The sequence below is a fragment of the Ambystoma mexicanum genome, chromosome 8 (genome assembly GCF_040938575.1).
Source record: "Ambystoma mexicanum isolate Mex_15411 chromosome 8, UKY_AmexF1_1, whole genome shotgun sequence".
Lineage (NCBI taxonomy): Eukaryota > Metazoa > Chordata > Amphibia > Caudata > Ambystomatidae > Ambystoma > Ambystoma mexicanum.
In genome coordinates this window covers 1,076,273,608-1,076,292,427 of record NC_090929.1, presented here as the reverse complement: position 1 = coordinate 1,076,292,427, position 18,820 = coordinate 1,076,273,608, and the positions used below count along the sequence as shown (strand labels likewise).

The following is an 18,820-nucleotide window of genomic DNA, read 5'->3' as shown; positions in this document are numbered from 1 at the left end:
TTTTTATGTCACTGGGACGAGTATGCTGAGTGTGAAGAACTCATGGTGCCAACAGTAAAGACAGACACAAGTGATCACAGCTTAAGGGTGTGTATTGAACAATGAATTCTGAATGTAGGATGGAAAAACGCCCAATCTAAACTTAAATATAAGATGGGAGCAAGTGTTGATCATCAAATGAAAAATAAGGCAGTCCTAGTGATGGTGTATCAAATCCTAGTGATGTTGTATCAAATAAAAGGGCCTAAATTAATAAACCTATTGCCAAACCTTATAGCTAATACAAAAAAGGGTGTGGGATAGTTCTCAAGCAAAGAAAGAAGTGTTCTCAAATATGTCAGGATGCAGTGGCCTGGGACTCCCTTCCCCACGTTTGAGCACGGGCTAAGGTGGGATATTGGAGCACAGTACAGTCTCAGGCTTCTCCAGCACGAGGTGACAATTCTGATGGCAGGTTTCAGGACCGTTGATGGCCAAGTCTTATTTCACTGTCTACAACTAACAAAACAAAAGTTCCTTTAACAAATCAAAGTTTGTTTCCAATGTTCGCTGTGTGATGGGTTCACTCCTGGGTCCCCCTCTTCTGGGCACTGACCTTTCTCAATTGTTTACCACAGTTTCACATAGGGTGATGGCTTCACCCCTGGGTCCCCCTCTTCTGGGCACTGACCCTTCTTTACTTTCTCTTCTATGGCAGGATTCACTTCCCTTGTTTTCTCACTCTGCGGGATTCACTTCCCTTGCTTTCACACAATTCATAGATCAAAGTCTTTCGATTGTACAGAGATTTTACTAGACCTCCTGTATAACCACTTTGACCTCTTTCAGCGACTCTCCTATGGCCTTAGTAGTTTTGCTCTGATAGGGATCGCCCACAGTCTCTTGAGTTAGCACCCATGTAGTGCCGGTTTCCCTCTGCAGCTGGTCTCCCCTTAACACTCTTTACAGTTATTTTCACAGTTCATGAAACTTGGTTCAGACTTGCCACTTTACGCTTCTCATTCAACACAGCCCAGTTCTTAGCGGTTCTCCCATCGACTAACCGGCTGTGATGAACTGCTTGGCTTGCCGCTTCACTGGAGTCAAGGTTGGTACCACGGTTGCAGGAGCTTTCCTCGCTCCTACTTATCAGCATAGGCTTGCCCTGTGTACAGATGACATCCGCTGCATGACACTTGAGCTATTGTTTGCGGTCTTATGCTCTCCTCCACGAAGGGTCAGTGGACTTGGGATGTAAAGGGCAAGGTCACTTCTCTCCTTGCCACCCTCTTGATTCCTTCCACCTGTCTCCTTCTCTTGAACTGCTGTGCCGGTGTAGCTGTGCCATCGTGCCGTCTGCTGTGCTCGCCTTGCTTGTACTGTGCTCTCTTGCTCCACCTTTTATCCCTGTGGGTCAGAGAAAGGGCTGTCAGGTGTGTGTGTGATTCTGATCAATTGCCTGATTTTGCCTGACCCTTGTATTGAGGCATGTCAGGTAAATGGCTCTGGTGTTAGTCCATTGTCTGGCGTGTCGTGTGAAAGTGTTTGTGTCAGAAAAGGGGTGGGGGCGGGGACACAGAGGTTTTGAGTGTCCTATGTGGTAGGATGGGAAAAAGATGTTAGAGGAAGGGGAATACTGGGAATACCCATTGGTGTCCCACTCCCCAATGATCCCCCATCCAGGTGATACTCCCTGACTGCAATCGCTATTGCATCCAGGAACTGGATCCAATAGCGATGGGCGTGCCATGGCCACCTGGATGACAGATCACTGGGGATTAGCTAGGGAGACACCTTCAGGTTTCTCACATGAGCCCCGTGACTATTTTCACTCTTCTTGTTACTTTGCATGTCACTGGGACAAGTAGGATGAGTCCAGTAGTAATTCTCTCTCTACTTGTTACTTTAGACATCACTGGGACAAGTATGATGAACCCAGTATTTGCTCTCATTCTCCTTGTTACTGTGGGTACCACTGGGATGAGAACGATTGCTCCAATCATTCTATTCGTTTTCGGTACTGTGCCTATTATGATTATGCCAATCGTTATAACTGCCTCTCTACCGAGGTCTCCGACTCTCCCCGTTACCTTCCTTGTATGGAGACTGCATCACCGGGTTGGCGGTCTCCTTCTGCACTCCTTTGCTTCTTGTCAAGACGGCTCACGTGCTCGTTTCCTTTGCTTCCTCAAAAATGATTTGACTTGCTTCTTGGTAAGAATCAGCGCTGAGAGGGGTCCTCTCTCCCACCACTTCTCAGGACAACTCTCGTCTCTGGCTCCATTTCCTCTTTGGTGTGCTTGTTGGTAAGCGGTATAGGCTCAGAAAGGGGTTTCCCCTCGCTCTCCTTCACTTCTCACTTGTATGCCCCTATGGGGACTGTAGTCTGCTTCACAGCCTCTAGTTAGGCTGTGCCTGGGACAGTGCTTCTCGGGCACCTGTCCATCTGTGCCTCTCCCCTGCTTGGGTGTAAGCGTTCTCTCCAGTTCACCAGTGTACTTCTCACATCTGGTTTGAAACTCCTGGGCCTCTCCTTCATTCTCTCTCATCCCACTCGTAGGACGCTGCTCTGGGGCTTCCCCCAGCGTCTCGTGGAAGTCCTTGTTTTGGGGTGATACCTATTGTACAGTAGTGGGCTGTTGAGTGAGGTGGAACGGGAATGCTTGCCCCGATGGGGGGCAGTCTCTTTCAGTGAGGTCATGCTTGTCTCTACCCGTAGAGAGGGTACTGCATAGCAGGCTCACCTCCACAGCCACACAGGAAAGGCTCCCCCCTGGGGAGAAATGAGTAAAACCCTCGATTTTGTCACAAAAGACATTTTTTAATTTCGTATGTTTTTTGTTCGTTTAAATCATTAATATTGTCATACAATCTCACCAAAGAATTAAACACAAGATATAAACCTGATCGAGAAGTGAGGCCCAAATTCAAATCCAGACTTTGTGGAGATGAAAAGGTTGCAGGCGTAGGTTGATAATAGTAGAGGCTACACGGTTATGAGGGCTGAGATCCAGAAAGAACAAAACAAATCTATGCTAGGGGCCCAACGAATCATGAAATTGATTGGTTATGTCCATGGGGGAATCTATGCCCAGGCATCCAACTGCAGAGAGTATCCTCAACGCTGTGTCAATGAATATATCGTTATCCTCTTGAAATGAAGAGGACTGGCCTAGGGTGAGTTTCCAGTTTGTCTTTGGAACAAGGAAAGGGCACTAGGAAACCCCAATTGAAGGTGTAATGGCAATTATAGATTTATGAACCTTACATTTTGTCCTCAACAGCCTCCCATAGTAAAGTTCATATATCCTTTCACACCTAATCCTATAATACTGCAGATACATCACCTATTAATACAAAACACATGAACGCTGTTCAATATAAAAATATTACATTGACGCCATCAATGCTTGTTACATCGGTGTGAGTTGCGAAATCTCTGGGACAGTCAATAAACCCACCCATCCCACAATCGGCAGTGACCCCACAAAAGAGTGTCACCAGGATCGGGTTACACAAATACAGTCACTTTGCAGTCACATAAACAAACATAGATCTGGACGATAACATAATTAGCAGTTGTTTGTGAAAATGAGTTCTCTAGATTCTGCATAACTATGCCTCTAAACATACAACAAAAGCAGCAGCTAAGAACACTGAAAAGGCGGCTGAATGTTCCAGTCACTTGATAAGTCTTCAGGAGGTGCTGCACCGCCTATGCACACTTCGTTCCAGCACCGTTTGTATGAGGGTCACAGCAAAGATCAGATTTACGTGTGTGTTAAGGGATCTATGTGATCGCTGCGACCATCATAATTACGACGGCCGAAAATGCCGACTTTCTTTTTGTTTTTTTTGTTTAAACCCCCTTTACACCACATATATATGCGAGGGGAGACACATGTAGCCACCCATATTAATATCATATCATATATCCCCCCCACAGATATATGTGGTGTAAGGGAGGGGGGTATTAAAAAAAAAGTCTGCATTTTGGCCCGTCGTAATTGTGAGGACGACATTTTGGCCCATTACCATCTTAAGAGCTGCACCATTAACATTATTGGTGATTATTAGGGTTGGTGCAATGACTATGCTGGTGTTAGTACCAAATGTCATTGCAACAGGGCTAAGACCAGCCATATGTAGTGACTGTGCTGGGGCTGCTATGAGAAATGCTCGTGTAATTACACAATTAGTGCAGCCTCACTGCTGGCATGAAGACAGGGATTGTGTAGATGTTAGAGCCAACACAATTATGGGATTTGTTCTGGTGCTACACCATTGCTAACACAGTCATATACAACGTGCTTGCGCTTCAACCTGTGCAAATCCTGGCATTGTGCCAGTGTTAAACGCAGCCTTATTTAGTCATTTCACTGGTGCTATATCCAGTCCAAATCCAGTCACTGCTCTAGAATTGAGACCAGTACAAAGAGGGTCATTATGGCAAGTAATGTATGTGAGACATATAGAATTTCCCACAGGGAAGTACTGTCAAAGTCCCCACTCATAGCTGTATTTTTGAATGCTAGCTGAGTACCCCTCGGCTTGGCTCTTCAGCCTGATCCAACCAGCTTGTAAGACAATAAAACGGCCTAGGAGCAGAGTCTCTGCTGGATGTAGCGTTGAAGCCTTAAATTATTAGGGGTGAGTATTGACAACAAAAAGTAAAACATGCCAGGAGAGGGTAGTTAAGGCCGAACAATGACGGTTTAAGTGACCATATTGTAAACCGGCCATGATGTTAGCCTAATGTAAACTGGAAAGTATGTTCAAAGCATGCATAATTTGAACTATTAATGATGTGGTAAGTGGATATACTGAAAACTCGCCATGATGCGCCAATTCGATATAATCATCTTTTGAGAGGCCATAAAGTAATTTGACAACTGGGCATAATGTTAACTGACAATGATGTGCATATTGGGATTGATAGAAACCATCGATGATGTGCTCAATAGACATGTTGGCAATTAAGCTCTAGCTGAGTTCAAACATGCATACATGGAAAAAAAATGAAAAAACAATACGTATATATAAAAATATTGCACATCTTCATTGCCACTTTGATTATTACTTCATAGAGGTTTTCTTTACAATGCTAAAACAATGTCTAAATATGCTAACATTTTTATTAGCTCCTTTCAAACATGTTGGGTTCAAAATAAACAGACGATGGATGAAAAACATGTTGGCGTCTGGTTGGTTTCAGTGATGCCTCTATCACTCTTCATTTGCCCATTACCTTAGGCGCTCACCAGATGAGAACAGGGCAATTGGGGACAGATGCGGGCCTGTGCAAGGTTATTAGGGCCTAAGATGTGACACAACTTGTTTCCATCTCTACTGCCCTTTCAGCTGCACCGGGCTGATATTGCCAATATTCCCAAAGACTAGTCCACCGTTGATGCACAAGAGCCCAACTCAAATGTTGACAAATATAAAGACAAAAAGGGCACCAAAGAGATTGAAAAATACCAATAGCTCATAGACGTTCTATGTAAAAGAAATCAAGTGACCACCACAATGTCCTTGTTAAGTTGTGTTTTTCCATCAAGTTGTCAATTAGAATATTTTGCAATATTAGATGACAACACCATCAAACTGTCCTCCGCTCCTAATAGCTGCAGTGTTTGTCAGTCACAGCTCCACACTGCCTGAATGAGGAGAAAAGAGCTCTCACAGTCAAAATCAACAGTATTTTGCACTTTTCTCATCAAAGTCCCTAGGTTCTCGATGTATGCTGTTGTAATTGTGCTGATAAGACATGATCAGTGGTTTATTGGTGGCATTCGAGGGATGTAACAGGATGGAGGTGTAGACCGCCTTTGTGGAACCTGTCTTCAGACAAATCATTGTAGGTCTTCCCAGATGACATCTGCGTATGTAGTAAATCCAGTAGGAAGAAAGGCCATTCTTCACTTTCACGATATTAAACATATCAGAGAGATGTGGGGTTGTTGTGTTCCACCAGGGTAATTCTGCCATCAGTATCACACATAGTTGGATGTAAAAAGCAAATTTGAGTTTCTGCCTTATGTTCAGGGAGAAAGGACTATGCAGAGTGAGGTATATCTGCAGAGAAGTCATTGGCAATGAAAGACCCCCTTTAAATGTGTACACAGTGGAATATTAATACATGTGTGCTGTGGATAATGCTTCTAGACAGTGGTCCAAGCCTGTAGCTCTGACATCCTAATTGTTCAGTTACTTCCATCCATGTCTCTTTCTCAGCTCTCAGTCAGTTTATCTGCTCATTGTGAGTGGATCCTCCAAACAGCGGCCCCTGTGGTAGCTGCTCAGTGGCAGCAGCCACCCTCAGGCAGACGTCTGATTAGCCATAACGGGCAGGTACGTGCACACGTACACGCAATGGCTTCCTTCTATTGCTTGTTATTCCACGGCCTGCCATGCTCTGCGCTGCCACACAGGAATTTTTCCAATAGCAGGAAGGTCCAGCAGTCTGATCCAGTCCATCGATTCATCCAAGAGGTCTCTGGGTGCATGATCTGTGAATCACAAAATAAGGAAAACGGTTATGTCAAAATGTATTTTTCATGTGCTGTTATGAAGAGTACCAAAGCATGTAAATGATCAACTATGCACTAAAACTACAACAAACAATTGTGTCACAGCCCGTTGACCAGAAAGGTTCTGTGTCACGAAGCCAAGTGGAAATCAATGAGATGGCGATTATGATTTTAAAATGGGCTTTATTATAACCAACGGTACAAAAGGGTTCAACACAGGCAAAAAATAGGGCATTTCCATCTTGGGTTGGAATACAGGCCAAGTGATTTTGGGATGACTTTGCCTCAGGTGAAACAAGTAAGTCACTCTAGAATCAAATAGTCTCATTGTCTGGGTTCACTGGCCCGGCAATTCATGGAGGATGGGTATCTTTTCGCAGCCAGGGTGGTTGTAACACTCCTTTGCACCAGTCCTATTGGCGGAGGTGCCTTTTACTCCAGATGAGAAGGATTCAAGGATTGCTTCTGGCCACCACGGCTATGAACACCAAAGACCGCCTTTCTGGTTTCTGTCCTTTTTAGTAAATTAGCTAGAGTCTTGGAGGGAAGGACTTATCGCCTATGAATCAGGCACTCACTGGCCACTTCCTGGCCTCCCCATCACTACCCTCCTGCGTGCCTCGTGCCAGTCTCCTTTCCTGGACTTTCTCTTCTCTCATTTCTCTCTACGATCTCCTTTCCTGTGTTTAACTCCTGGCACATGCTAAATGCTCTGTGGGGTGCTCGAACCTTCTCCCAACCACACTGATTTGCCAGACAGACTGTATCGAGGGACCCTTCGCTCTATGTCTTCACCAGTCTGTGTTTCTCTACTGACCTTCTCCTTCTTTAACCTCTTTCAAAACTTTCAGCTTGGGGGTCCCCTTCCTTGGGTATCTTCCTCATTATTTGCTTTCAATTGCCTTACCTGCTACCTCAGGTTTTAAGGTAGCTTTGCTCCCCTTCTTAGTGGATCTTTCCCCACTACTTCTCCCCTGTTTATTTATTCTTCTCATTCTCCTGTTTTCTCCTAGGCGGCCTTTCCTACCAGTTTGCAAATCTAATCTTGATCCCTTTGCATGAACTAAGGTTTCTTTTGGCTGTCCACCATCTTGGATCTTCAGAGTCTGCATGTACCTGGAGAGAACGTCCGATGATTGATGGAACCCAAGTATTCTGATCTCCAGCTTCTTGAAGCCATACTCTAAGGTATGAGCAGACAGACCTTTTTGGGTAAGGGTTTACAGTCACAAATCAGTTAGTTTGGACACAGGGCTTGCAAGAAATCACCACCATGAGTTCACACCTTCGGTAATCTCTGTCCTATATTATAGGTGTCTCCACTTGTATTCTTCTTGCGTTTTTCTGTAGTTTAACCTTCTTACAAATAGACTTAACCTTCTTAAAGGGGCCATTTTGACAATACTTACTTTGCAACATAGTTCCTGCCAAGCTCACAGGTGAAGGTGAGGTAGACTTGGGGTTATTCTCAGGCCCCCATGGGCACCACATGATGTAGCTAGTTTCAGCACCAGGCTCCCTGGGTCACCCTATTCACACAATGGTCAGAATCTCAATGTGATTTGATAGATTATTTATAACGTGCTTAATACCCAGAGATTTCTAAGCGAGGACCCGGGGATCGAACCTGTGTTGCTTCATGCCGTCTTGCTTCCAAGGCAAGCACTTTGCCCCTGAGCTATCCTCACGAGAACATGTGCATTTCAATATGCAGTCCCTAGCTGAGAACTAAACACTAGACAAAATCGTTCTGTGCACATCATCAATTAGCTCTGTAGCTCAGATGCCCCAGCTGCAAATACCCAGTGCACTAAAACATAGTTTATATTATTTAATACATACACACAAATAACCCTGTGCTCAGGGTCAATTAATGCTGAAGCCTTGGAACTTCGTCCACCAGCTCTCATCTGTGCACCTTTATAAAACAGAACCATCCACAAGAAACAATCCATCAGAACCAGCCTTTGAAAGTAAAGAATAGAACCAATGCCCTAGAAGCTCCCCCAGTCAGAACGACCAAGTGCACTGTTGATTGAAGGGTGTCCTGTCAGACCCCTGGAAAAGCTGCACACACAATCCTCACTCATATACTGGGTAAACTCCTACATCAATGCTTTTATATCTAAAGGGATTATAGAACCCAGGTGGGCCTTCCTCTCTATCAAGCCTGCATCCTTTTAGTTTAAAGTTGGCTTGTCTTCTTTTTGTAGCAAACAATCTTAGGCTTATCATACGTTTTCAAAATAAGAAGGGTATTTTTATAGAGAGCTAGGTATCACCTATCATTGTTCTGTGTAGCTGCTTGTGCATGCACTTACTGTGGCGTGATGGATTAAGAAGGCTGACACAATGGTATCATTTTGGCTTTTATTCAAATAAAGAAAATAACCTGTGTCTCCCCATTTCTATAGGGGTTTACCCTACCTCAACACAGAATAACTTGGATGCTTGTCATGATGTAATTCAAAAGAAACCAATATACCGTCCTCTGTCCAAGCCAACTACTCTATCCCTACGACTAACAAATAAACCTAGAAGAAAAGGGTTCAATGAACTTCTGATCCAAGCCACCAGGAGAACGACTCCCTTCTCCTGGTGAAACAATTCAGTCTTAGGTTAACTTAACAACAGTATCTTGCAATAGTGTCTGATTTACAAAATATGCTTAGACAAGAAGAACGTCTCATACAATAGATGTAGTGTCTCAATGTATATACCCTTGCTAACGAGCCTCATTAATTAAAAGGATTCATAGTTCAAATCTATTCTGTGAATCCTAAATTCAGATTCTTACCTTATTTTAAATTGTTACTGGATCTGATAGACTTCATCTATTGTATGATTGCAGGATTCTAAAAATGTGTCTGAGGTCATGGAGCAGAGACATGCCTAGATTTTGAAAACTGGTTACCTCCCGTGAGTTGAGTGGCGAGCAGTCCCTCAATTGTTATATATCGGGCAATGCATGGCAGAGCCACTTTTCTAATCTATATTCAGAGAGGGGTTGGACGGCAGAGTGGGATGGAAGCAAAGACCCACACGTCACTCCTATTAAAGGGGTACTGTATATTTTCAACAAGGAGGTAGAGGAGGCCTTATGCACTCAGAAATTGGGAAAGTCCGCAGGGCCTGACCTGATACCACTGGACTTTTACCGAGATGAACCATCAATTTGGATTCCGGTGCTGAGTTTGTAATCATGCTATTTGCACCAAATCAGTCCCTAGTACCTGAAGGGAGGCTACAATTGTTCCAGCACACAAAAAGAGTGGCAAGGAGTGGCCTGAGAACTACTGCCCTATATCTCTATTGGACTGTATTGGGAAAACCTTCTGCAAAACTTTGCAAATTAAATTGTATTGGTGGGTGGATGATTCCAGCATCATCACAAATGCGCAGGCGGGATTTAGAGTGGGTAGGGGAACAGTCAACCATTGTTTTTACTCATCCAAAAATACACTAAGCTACTTAAAATGAAGTTATATGTTGTTTTTGTCGACCTAAAAATGGTGTTCGACTCAGTGCCCAGACAAATCCTGTGGCAGGTCCTAGCGAAAAGAAACGTTCCACAACCACTTGTAGATTCAATCAAATGGCTTCACGACAAAACATCAGCCTCATTCCGCTATGGGAGAGGAGGGGAACAAACCAAACCCTTTGATGTAAACAGGGAGGTTCACCAAGGATGGGTCCTGGCCCCGTTCCTCTTCCAACTTTACATCCAGGAAATCGTGGATGCTCTGGAGCAGGGAGCTTTGGATGCACCTAGAATTGCTTCTATGAGGTGGCCTACCTTATTTTCTGCTGACGACGCAGCAATACTTGCTACATCCCCGAAGGGCCTTAAATTAGCGCTTGCCATCTTTTTGAGGCAATGCAAGGAACTTGGGCTGGAGTTAAACGTCAGCAAAACAACGGTAATAGTTTTTAAGCCACCGTTTACTAAGTCCTGCAAGCTGAAAGTTGAAATAGAAGATCACGAATTGGAGCAGGTTAGGTATTTCGATTCTTTGGGAATTAGATTTAATGAAACAGGAGGATGAGCTGACCATTTGTTGAAAGCTAAGGTTAACCTATCCAAATACAGTGGGGCCATTTCTTCATTTTTTCAGAGCTATGGAAGTCGGGCAATCTCTCTGGCTATGCTATTGTTTGATAAGCAAGACTTACATGCAGCGCTGTATGGCGCTGAGATATGGGGCTACACTCCCACAAGAGGTTTATCTGTTCCTAAAGAAATTGAAGTTATTACCAAAAAATGCCCCAACCTCACCAATTCATCTGGACCTGCAAACATGGCCGTTAGCCACACAGATTGCCCTAAAGCCAGCACTGTTTTGGGTAAAACTCTGGTCCACTCCTGGCCTGCTCCCCTATAGAGACGCACTTCGAGACTTTCTTATGTTGGAGGGTGCAGCTAAGTGTGGGTGGGTGAGGCATGTGAAAAACCTGTTGACTGGGTTGAATGCAGGATCCCTTTGGACCAACCCGACAGAATGCTGACGCCTCCAAAGTCGACCTGAAAGCAAAGGTCAAGAGCATGGCTAGGGCTAAATTGGAGTCCTTGAACCGTGCCTTGAAGAATGGTCCGGAATTCTTACCCATTAACATGATGGGGAACTTTAAGCAGATTTTGGATGAGATTCATCCACCCTACGAGCGTTCACTTTATATTTGTTTTAGATTAGGGTTCCTATATACAACATACTACACTCGTCTATGGTCCGTCTCCAAGTCGGGTGCCTGTCCGCTCTGTAGAGTATGTAATGAAACTCTACTGCAATTTATTTTAATTTGCCCTGCCCTACTCCCTATAAGACATAGGTATTTAAGACCCATCCTTCTGGAGCTGAGCACAAGAAATACATGAGAGGCTATGCTACATTGGACTGGAAAGTTATCTTCTCTACAGCCAGATATGTGCATCGTGCTTGGCTCTTAAGAAGCAGATTATTGGGTAATGTATGACATATGTTGGGTATCCTCGTGAGACTGCGAGCTTGCTCTCCTCATAGAGGACCACTTATGAGGAGGTACTAACCCAGAGTTTTTTTTTTTTTAAATCATATCACATTGTTCTTATTGTTCAACTGTCATAGTGTGTGTGATTTAACTCCATTTATCAATCGTATCCTTATTTTTCTTGTATACATTGTTTATGGTGCTAATTTTGCTAACGTTCAACCCGAATAAAGCTTTTCAAAGGATTCTGAAAATGTCATTTGGGTCCCTAGTGAGCGTCGTTACCATTAAGATAGGTGGGTTACAATAACATCTATTGCTCAAAGCACTATATAATAATGAGAGGCTACAAATGTTTTTTGTCTGAATGGTGCCATGGGAAACTTACAATTCCATCGTTTCTCTTAATTTGTTTTATCTGACAGATCATATTATTTGCTTTACAAATGAATTTATAAATCCTCCTAAAGATCCACCCAAGGGTGGTGAAACACGTGTAGAGCTGATGCAGAAATCTAAGGCAATTATGAACAATTTGGAGTATGAAAGTGTATGACCAAAGAGGTCGTCAAATTATAGTCGAGGAATCTTTTTTGCTCATGAAGAAATGAACTACAAACACAGAATTGTGCTCTTAAAAAAGGAATCTTATACGGATTTATTGAAAATTGGTAATGGAGTCCAAAGAGATTACTTACAAGGTGCTTTTCTAATTCAGTAACTACACATTTTGAAATATTTAGGAATTTGCATATCCTACCTTCGCGCTTTCAAATAATCCAGAATAGGATTGCAAAACGTATCCTTTGCCTCAAGCACAGGGACCGCACCTCTTCAGCCCTAAAATCTCTCCACTGGCTCCCGGTTGCTGAGAGGATCAAGTTCAAAACCCTCTGCATCATCCACAAGGCTTCCTGGGGCATGAGACCTTGCTACATCCAAATCTCTCTCCCTAAATACCTCCCTGCTGAAGCCCTTCAGTCTTTTATCTCCAACTCTCTGCAGATCAGTTGTTTTTTCCAAGCTGGGAGTGGGGGTAGATCTCTCCTCCGCGATTGCCTCCCAACTGGAATTGCTTCCCTGCCCCTCTGAGACTTGGGTCAGATCTCCTCAAGTCCCGGAAGCTTCTCAAAACCCTCCTTTTCTCTTCCCCCTTCCCTCTCCCCTCCGATGCTAATGTCCCCCTTTGCCTCTCTTGACTGGCTGTGTGGTTCCTTCCGAGTCTTACAGGGCACCAGGTCCTCCTTGGCCAGTCTACCCCTGCACTTTCCCACCCTGAACAGCACTCCCCCCTCTCCCCAGTCACTACTTTTACTGCACTTACAAGATCCAAATGAAACAAGGCCTTGTAGAACCATTTCTGTTTTTCTTCATCCCTGCCCCCCCTCACCCCTCCTCTTTTGTCTTTTTGCGCCTTGAAACACCCTTTGCTGTATAGGCAGATTGTAAATAACCAATAAATAAAATAAAATAGACTATTGAGGAGATTACTCCCTGGCAGTTCTTGGTCCTTTTGGTATCTTACACATATGTTGGGTTCCCCACTGTGACGAGGGAGATTACTCTAGAGGAATACTTGGCTCTTGGTTTTCTGAGTATCACTACTGTGACGAGGGAGATCACTACTGAAGAATACTTGACTCTTGGTTCTTTGGGTATCACTACTGTGATGAGGGAGATCACTGGTTCTTTTGGCTCTCTGGACCCCACCCGGCTTTCCCGCAACTCCTGTTACCTGTATGTTCATTGGGAAGTGCTACCGGTTCTTCCTGGAATCTCAGGTCTCTGTTGGTTCTGCATGCCCGTCTTCCTGCTTTACACCTCTCTGGTCTGTATGGCTCTGCAGAGCTGTTGCTGTGGCGGTCTCTGTGTGTTTTATGGGCCGAACAGTCCATCTCAGAGAGGCCACGCCGCCGCTGGATTCTTCCTGCTTCTGCAGCGAGTCGGGTTCCCTCCAGCTTGCACAATTCCTTTCGGCCTCTTCTTCAGAGACAGACTGTCTCTTGACGCATCGAGCAGTGCAGGTTTGAATTTCCTATGCCCTGCAGGACGGACATCAGCTTCCCTTGCTACTATTCCTGCTCTGAACACCCTTAGTCCTTGCTCTGTCTTAACTTTATACCACTGGGCCCGCCCCAGCATAGCGTCAATGTTTGTTGTCAAAGCCTTTGAAGTTATCTTCATGCCTCCTAGTGTCCGCCTTGTCACAGTTCTTGGTTAATCCTTTCTACTGTTGTTCTGTATGCTTCTTTGGTTCTTCTTCATCTCAGTCCTATCTGATCTTGCAGATGCAATAGTAGAGACTTCACAATAACACACAGTAGTATTTTCAGGTTGGGAGGGAGAAGGAGTAAACAGGACCATTGCTTCTGGATACAAGGATTTAGGAGGTCTTTCACAGGAGGAGAGTCCTTATCCCCATCACAGGAGTCTCTCCCTATGAGGTCCTCCTGCTTTTAAAAAAATATATATATTTCTCAAGAGCACAGGTTACAGACATACACATGGAAGGCATTATGCCACGTTTTCATCATTATTCTCCGGTCATGCCTCAGTTCTGTTACATAAGTACTCATGAGTTCAACTGTTATAACACCATTCCTCCCGCCCCACAACCCCCATTGGCCATGTAATGCCCGGTATTTGATTAAGACGACACAACACTGTTCAGTGCGAAGAAGTGCGGTTGTGGACCAATTCGTTTTTTTAAAGAACAACATTCACAGGATGGAAAATCTTGCGGAGGGAATAAGGTTTAAAGTACATTTGTTCCCTATCTTCCATAAACTCGTGGAATGAGGACCATGTGTTCTGGTATTTCGTAAGCGATCCATATGCCAATGACGTTACCTTTTCCATGGCCATCACTCCCCATAGTCTCACCCACCATCTGGCCACTACCGACCCCGGTTTGTTTTTCCATGCTTGTGCTAGATTGATTCTGGCTGAACTCAACATTTGGGCGATGAGGGCCGCTTTATTCCCAGTGTTTGCGTACCTTCCCTCTACCGCCTTTACCAGCAGGATTACCATTGGGTCAAAGGGCAGTTGTACACCCACCACCTCCTTGATACGACTTAAAATTTCTTTCCAATATGTCTCTGCCGTTGGGCAAGCCTGTCATACATGGATTAAGTCCCAGAGTAGCCCGCAGCCTCTCCAGCATGTTGGGGGGTATTTTGGGTTAATGGAAAGCATCCGCTGCGGCATCATATACCACCTCAAGTGCATTTTATACACCGCCTCTTTGCTTGAGGCACATTTGGAGCCTTTTGTGGCCGGTCGCCATATTTGACTCCATACCTCCCCAGGTATTGGTTCCCCTACATTTAGCTCCCATTTCTGCATGTGCAGTAGGCTCTCTTCAGGGTCCGCTCCACTCATCAGCCTATAGAGTCTTGACACCCCTTTCTCCGCAGTCCACTCCTTCATGGTGAGTTCTAGGCATACTGGGTCCCGGGTTTTCCCTTACGGCGTTTTGGTGTTTGTGATCCAATGTCTGACTTGGGTGTAGCAAAATCGTTCCCTCTCTGGGATTTGGAATTTATCCCTGCATCCTTCGAATGTCAAGGGTGTCGCCTCCGTGTACAAGTCCCCCAACGTCAGGGGTTGCCCAACTCCCCAATGTGTACAAAACTCAAGCTGCAGCCCCGGCGTGAAATCAGAGTTGTATGCCACTGGCGTGAGGGGGCCTCCCCATATTTGTATCCCTTTTCCCCACAGAGCCTTATCGAGTACCATAGTACCATAGTGTGGCTTTAGTTGTTTCCAAAAGTGTTCCTCCTTTACCTCTATGACTTGCTGGTAGGAATCTAGCATTTGCCTATCTGATTCTGTGATTTGTGGTAGCGCCACCTGTCTCAGAAACGCTTCTTGTGCCTCCCCGTCTAGTCCGTCCCCCCTCAGGTTTCATGTATAGTACGAGTACATAATCTTCCTTATCTCCTTTTCCCCCCTCATTAAGTTGCCTCCCTGGTGTCTGAGTTGAGTGATGCAGTTCCTGGTTTTCAGTTTTCTTAGTTTGGCTGCAAGAAATCGATTGGCTTTGTCCCCTTTTATATAATAGGGCTGTTTGGTTCGTAGGAGGAGCTGTGCAGATTCGTCTGCCAGGTGCCTCTAGGGCCGCCCTGGCTTTTTTGTGTTCCTGCCATGTCCTCTGTGACCCTTTGTTCTCATAGTGTGTCTCTGCGACCCTTGTTTCAGCTTCCAGTTCCTGCCTCACCCTCCCTTTCCTCTGGACCAAGTGTGCAGTATGCACAATGAACTCGCCCCTTACCACTGCTTTGCTATCGCCCCAGATGGTTCCCCAGTCGACCCCATGTGTGGTGTTTTCTTGAAAGTAATTTCTTAGGGTCTGTTCTATGTCTGCCCTCAGAGCCAGGTCTTTCAAAATTATTTTGTTTCGACGCCATGGCTTCCGGGTTTGCGGAAGTGGAGTGATGGATTCCACCGTCAAGGAGACCGCTGCATGGTCGGTCAAGCAACGCACCCCTATATCTATTCCTGTGACTTGCGGGACCATGGTGTCTGAGATTAGCACCATGTCGATCCGCAAGAAACCTCTATGCGCGGCAGAGTAATGAGAATTTGCTTTTTCCTGGGGGTGAAAGAACCGCCAGGTTTCGATCAGGTGTAGTTCTCGGAGGAATCGGGCTAGGGCTAGTCTGTATGTGCTGTCATTAGGGGTGGCTGGGAGGGTTTTATCCATCGAGGCGTCCATTACACCACTGAAATTGCCCCCTATCAAGATCTGCCCTACCCCCCATTCTGCGATCTTGGGCAACAGCCCTAACATAAACTGGTCTTGTTTGTCATTGGGGGCATAAATGGCCCCCAAGGTGACCAGTTGGTCCATCAGTGTCCCTCCCAGTACCAGGTATCGGCCCTCTGGGTCTCTTTTTACAAATTGTTTCTCAAACCGAATTCCTTTGGCTACCAATATGCCCACTCCCCTCTTTTTAGTCCTGCTCGATGCCCGGTATTGCATGGGGAAGGCTCCATGTCTTAATCTGTGTTCGACTTCAGGAAGCAAGTGTGTTTCCTGTAACCACACCACTGAGGCCCAGAGGTCCATGAGCCTCCTCATAATAGATTTCCTTTTAATTGGGGAGTTAAGCCCTTGGGCATTTAGTGTCACAAACGTTAAGTCAGCCATAACTGAGATGCAGATGAGAGTCTTTCAACCCGCTGTAGAGCCTGTGCGCCCCCCTGTGAGTGTCGCCAGAGTCGTGCATGCCTTCAACCAAATTGTTACGTTCCTTTGTCCCGCCCCTAACTCCCCAACTGATCTTTAACAGTAACTTCCACCATGGTTACCACAGTGGATCACTGGGTCCTTGTGTACCCCCCAGGAATTTTGGGATCTGAGCTTGCCCCCCCTCCATTCATGTCTTTCAGGGTTAATACCTTCCCCTTTTCTTTCTCTTTTGTTTGTTTTCCCATTGCAGCTTACACTATAAGTATTCAGAGCCCAACTATACCATATCTCACCAGGCTTAGCGTCTCCCCACTCATAATTTCACGTTAACCCTCTCTATCTTTGAGGAATAACCTTCTGATTACTCCATCTGTGGCTGGCTCTCATGTGGGATCGACAGACTTAGATGCTTTGTAACTGCCTTTCGGCCGCGCTGGTCTTCATCGCTCCCTCTCTGGTCTGACCTCTCCTTCCTTGCTTGCAGACGGGGTTCTGTCTTTGTTCACTGCTCCATCGTCCTCCCTCATGAGGTCATCCATATCGTCCTCCTTTGTTATTGTATATCGCTGCCCCTTACACTCAAAGCAGAGCCACGCCGGGAACGGCCACCAATATCGCACATTCCTGGTTCTAAGCCAATCTGTGACTATCCTCCGGTGATTTCTCTTTGTATGGGTGGCCTGGGCCAGGTCTTGGTAAAGCTGGATGGATGCGGTTTGGAAGTTTATCGGTTCTCTTTCCCGCGCCGCTCGCATAATGTCCTCCTTTAATTGGAAGAGGTGTTCCTGGGTCAGCACATCCAGAGTCAGGTTTTTGCTAAATTGGAATGTGGATTATACCCTAAGTGTGCTGTCTAGTACAATCTCTCTTTCCTCTGCCATCCCCAGGATCTGCCGGAACAGGTCTACTACATATTGCTGCAGGTCGGAATCCGCCACCGATTTCGGGATCCCTCGGATTTGTAGAATATTGCGCCTGGAACGGTTTACTGCGTCTTCCTGTTTGGTTTGGACTCGGTCCATCTATTGTTCTAATTCTAGCACTCTTCTGGTAAGTTCATCGTGCTCCTGCCCTTGTTCCGCCACCGCCATCTCCATCTCATCAACTCTTTTTTTCCACCGCCATGACACCTCTGTTGAGATCCGCGATGGACTTGGCTAGGCCGGAGGCACTGTATTTGATATATTCGTTTAGCTCTTGTAGCATTGCCAGCAGGTCAGATTTCCTTATCGGAGGATCCACAGGTTCGTGGGAGCCTTCTGGCAGCGGAGAATGTATCTGCGCAGTTGCCTGCTGTTGGCTACGCTTGTGAGCCTCTGCGGTCTGCATCGGGGCTTTAATGTCACCAGACACAGCTCCCTTCGGTTTCGCGGTTTCTTTGGATATGGTGATCTGTGTGACAGGTGACAGTGCCTTTGCCTTAATTAGTACCCTCACTCGTTAGTACCTGCCTTGAATCAGCAGCCCCCTTTAACTTCGGGTCTGTCATTGCATTCAGCTGTGCGACTTCTTGCTGTCTCAGGTGTCCACCCTTTATTGCCTCGTGGGTGCCTCCAGTACTGCTGGGTTCGCCATTCTCCTATTATGTAGAGTCATGCGATAGGCCGTCCACTGACTGGTGCTGTAGAAGCCTGCAGCTGTCGGACAGCGCAATTTGTGGGCCACCGTTCGTCGGGGGCACCCTGTCCTGCTTATGTTTGCTGCTTGGTTCCTCTCCTCCCCAGTCTTGCAATCCTGAAAATTCCTGTTCTGCCAGTGGGGAAGGGCTGCCAAGATAGTGTGTCTGGATCTCAGGGCCTTAAGTGATCCATTCCACCCCTGTGGGGGTTCTAGTGCATTGGGCTGGGTGTTTGGTGACGGCCTCAGTAGCTCAGCTTATCATCATTGGGCTCTTCAAGGGCAGCCCCCTGTGTAAGTCCTGTGGGATATCGCTGCTCCGGGGTGTATGCTCACTGTACTTGCTGCTTTTCGTTTGCTATTCATGCGGCTGATTTAGTTTGCTCCCTATTGTGCTCAAGACATAAGATCCGGAGGGCCCTGCGCGTCCCCTCCTCCTTCCAGGGGGCCGCCGCAGCGCTCTGATAACGGGCTGGGGTGGCCCCATACTCGGGAGTGAGCCTGGCCTTCCACTACCTCCTGCTGCACT

The 18,820-nt window shown here is 45.9% G+C and overlaps 1 long non-coding RNA gene across 1 annotated transcript in view; it reads right to left on the bottom strand.

Moving 5' to 3' along the window:
* Positions 1-5,048: 5,048 nt before the first annotated feature.
* The window catches only part of LOC138472745 (uncharacterized), a 410,520-nt gene continuing 396,748 nt past the window's right edge, over positions 5,049-18,820 (bottom strand). Inside the window, exon 5 of the long non-coding RNA XR_011268671.1 lies at positions 5,049-6,491. This is a non-coding gene — a long non-coding RNA (uncharacterized lncRNA). The remainder of the gene's footprint in view (positions 6,492-18,820) is intronic.